A 4,129-nucleotide genomic window follows, 5' to 3' on the forward strand; every position below is an offset into this window, starting at 1 on the left:
AGACGGCATAATGGGGAGAGTGGCTGTGCTGGACCGGGGGTTTGATCTATGCAAGCAAAGCTAAGCCAAAATGGTTATACAATAATAATTATAATAAATAATGACATTGGCTGACTCTTTTTTTTCTTCATTAGTACGTCATGTTGGTGACTGAAGCCTGTTATGATGACTTCAACACATTTCTTCTGACAGGTTGGTAGAAGAAATCCTCTCCAGAATGTTTCTATAAGCTAATTTCTATAATGCCTAATGTCTGAGTTGTGTTCATGGTAATTATTTCTGACATTGTTATGCTTTATGTCAGTGTTTCTCCCCCCTGGTCCTCAGGCCCCCCTGCTCTGCATGTTTTAGATGAGCCTCTGTTCCAGAACAGCTGATTCAAATGATTGCATGACCATCAGACTGCAGATCCTGTTAATCACCCAGAGATACAATTCAGGTGGCAGAATCCAAACAGCTCATGTTAAACTGTGGACCATGTTGACAAACACTTTGACAAAGCATATTACCCACAATTCAGTTCAATAGTGTGACAAGGCACACATTAGTAACAAAAAAATATATGATAAACTGAGCAGAAAAAAAGAAATAAAGATTAGTCACTAACTGTTAGAAGACCAAATTTTATTATATTAAACAGATTTCTTGGACAATATCCACTTTTGAAGATCTTTCTAATGAAGCTGCAGCTGAAAAGAAAATGTATATTGTCTTAAAATCTCAGTCAGAAAATGCCAGGAATTTATATTTATTTTGAATTTCTTTTGTAGAAACTTATTACAAGTAAAACTTCTGATGTTATTATGAAATTAATATCACGTTTTTTGTGGGAGTGGAATAGAAAAATATTTGGTTATTATTTTCATTTAGATATTATGATTTTTAAACATGTTTTCTTCTCAGACTAGAGGGAAAGAAAACTGATGTCAGAGTTCCTGGTGAATTTCTTGTAACATTTTTGGTCTATAAAGTCACAACATTCATAGGTTCTTTTTAAAAAGACATTTTACTTCCATTAGTCTTTTTTATTTTTCACAACGTAGCATCAGACCTACTTTTCCCTATTTTTCATATATGCCGTATTTTGGTCCTCAATGTCATCTTTGTTAGCTTCGCTCTGAAAGACGTTTGGCTGCAGATTTAGAGATGAAGATTAAATGTCAGTTGGTTCAGAAACCAGATCAACAGGAACTTTAAGGAAGAGACGTTAGAAAAACAACCAGAGCTTCAACTGCAGGAAAAACAAAACCTGTCAACAGCTTTGAGTTAATTAATCTAAGAGTAAAATAAAACAACTTTAACCTGATCAGGATTCTGTGATTCACATGAATCCAGTTCAGGTCTAATCAGATATGTTGAACTCATGGAGACGTAAAAACCACAGTTTGATAAAATCACTACCAGTAGCTCCTTCTCTAGTAAATGTAACATCAACCTCTGGTTATGTGTCACTATAACTGCCTGAAAGTAAGAAAACAACAGGCAAACAGCATCCAAAACCAGAAAGACAATTATTTCATAAAAAGGAAAATTTTTACCAGAAAAACAACAAATAAAACTTCCAACAAGAATAAATCAGTAAAAATGTAACAGAGCTGAAAACGTCTGCGTTGTTTTTCTAGAGCTGCATCTGTCAGAGTGACTCTCATAACTGGAAACTATTTTAATAAAGGCTGTGACTTTTAAAATGACAGCTTTGATTTAAAGAATCAATTTAAATAAAATAGATCATAATCTCCACAGCTTCTTGTTCACATGAACCATATATATTTTGAGAAAAAAATATTTTTCTTGACTCACCTGTTGATGTTTGACTGCAATTTCAGGACTAAAGTAAAGTTAAAAACTCATATTGATTCTATCAAAGCATCTTAAAATCTAAGTCTAGTTAAAATCCTCTCCTTGTTCTCTGACTGTTTCTGCTCCTCTGCTGAAGTTTGACTGCAGATGTTCCAGTAAAATTCCTGCTCTGGGTGTTTCTGACATGTTTCTTCCTCATTCCTGCAGAAACAAAGTTTTCCTTCACAGAAAAGCTGCAGGCCTCAAACTGAACCAACAGGAAGCAGATCAAACACATGGAAACATTTACTGCTTTCATAAACATTAAAAACATTAATTTTACCTCCATAAAGCCTCATGTTAAAGTCATATTCAGTGACATCACTGCAGACCAGATTTCACCCAGATAAAAACCTGAGAGTCTCTGACTGTCAGACTCAGCAGGTCTGACAGTCAGGATGGATGAAGGTTAGAACAGGAAGGATTTTATGTCAGGGTTTTAATTCTTGATTGGTGCTGGAAGAAAAGCTGCTGTAAACGTTTTCTGTTAAGATTAAATAAACTATGACTACACTGTAAAACATTAGAAGGTGGTTTAACTTGAATATAAAACCTGCTGCCATAAAAAGCAACTAAAGTCAACAAGAAAATTGTTTTGTTTTAACTCATAAATGTTTTACAGTGCAGTGACTGAAACCTTCATCTCTTCCTGTTAATATTTTCAGACGGTTGATAGAAGACAGTAAAATATTCACAGAGGTGGAAACACTGGATGCAACCAGAACAACTGGTTTTTGTTTTCAGTCACAGGGAGAATTATTAAAGGAGCAGAGCTGCTGTTAAATCCTTTTAATTCAATAATGCATCAATAAACATCCAGAAACTGTCAAAATATCAGTTTTTAAAGGTTTTATTTCCTCCCACATGATTATCAGATGATTGGTCCCTAATAAAGAATCTTTTTGATCCTCTCTGAAATAAAATCTCTGGTTAAACATTATTTTTTTAAAATATTAAAAGTTCCTGGTCCAACAGAAATCATCTGATCAGTTTCTGATGAGGAAACAGCAGAGGAACAAAAGGTCAGCTTTATTTGTACCAAATAAAATCATTCAGTCATTATCAGTACTCAATAAAATAAAATACATACACATTAACTATGAATAAAAACCTGAATTATTTTAAACCAGGTCCATTCATGTAAATGTCATCAGATGACTGAAGGGATGTTCATATTTTTCTCACGTGGAGAAACTTTCCAACATTACGACCAGAATCTGAATCTACATCTGAAGATGGAACAAAAGCTGAAAATTAATAAAAACATGAATAAAAAGTTAAACCTCACAGTTTGACAGATGGATGTTACTTTTCTGAGGTGTAATTAATATTGATCATGTTTTATATTGATCAGTTCTAGCTGTACTGAATGTTTTATTGTAGTGTTGATGAATAAATCTAAAGCAACAGCGCTCTCTGGTGGTGGAATATAAAAATAACCTGAGTATTTGAATTTATTCTCTTTTTCTACGTGTTGATTGACCTGTTAAGACAACAAGCAGAAAGAATTAACATAGTTTGACTTTATGAGCAATTTAGTGTTGACAATTACAAAATAACAAAACTTCACTACACTTAGATTTATGAGAAATGTCTGACTAAATGTAGAGTACTGGAACATTGGCTCTGTTTAGCTATTAGCTACATGTAAAACACCTTGATGATAATTTCCCATTCGGGCTGCACAGTGGCACAGTTGATAGAGCTGTTGCTTTCCAGCAAGAAGGTTCTGGGTTTAATCCACAGTCCTGGTCTTTCTGCATGGAGTCTGCATGTTCTCCCGGTGCATGGTGGGTTTTCTCTGGGTACTCCGGTTTCCTCCCACAGTCCAAAAACATATCAGGTTAATTGGCCTCTCCAAATTGTTCCTAGGTGTGAGTGTGTGTGCATGGTTGTGTGTCTCTGTATGGAGTTAGTTTTGTTTCACAATTATTCAATCAAAAAAAAAAAAAAAAAAATCATGTCAAAGCAAAAATCACTAAGTTTTTTTTTTAAACTTTTTTTTTGTTTTTGGTTGAGTCTTTTTTTTTTTGGTTGAAACTTTTTCTAAGTTTTTGGTTGAATTCGTTTTCTTGCTTATACAACTTTATTTGCTTTGGGGAAGCTTCCATGAACATTCTTGGCGGGGCTTAAGGACGAGCGATGTAAGACGTGTTCCGATTGGTTAGCGCTGACTAAAGCGGATGACTCCCTGAGATCTCAGAACTCCGTCCCGAACTGCAGGGCTTCGGTGACGGGACACTGAATGTGATGGTAAGTAATCTTCAGAAAATTTACCGTTTAGCAGCTT

The 4,129-nt window shown here is 34.8% G+C and overlaps 1 protein-coding gene across 2 annotated transcripts in view; it reads right to left on the reverse strand.

The window, feature by feature from the left end:
* LOC103132326 (GTPase IMAP family member 4-like) overlaps positions 1 to 2,134 on the reverse strand; it is a 14,947-nt gene extending 12,813 nt beyond the window's left edge. For both annotated transcript variants that reach the window (XM_007544110.2, XM_007544109.2), the window contains exon 1: positions 1,801 to 2,134. The gene's annotated coding sequence lies outside the window, so the exon portion shown is untranslated. The remainder of the gene's footprint in view (positions 1 to 1,800) is intronic.
* Positions 2,135 to 4,129: the final 1,995 nt, after the last annotated feature.

The sequence above is a fragment of the Poecilia formosa genome, unplaced genomic scaffold (assembly GCF_000485575.1).
Source record: "Poecilia formosa unplaced genomic scaffold, Poecilia_formosa-5.1.2 Scaffold997, whole genome shotgun sequence".
Classification (NCBI taxonomy): domain Eukaryota; kingdom Metazoa; phylum Chordata; class Actinopteri; order Cyprinodontiformes; family Poeciliidae; genus Poecilia; species Poecilia formosa.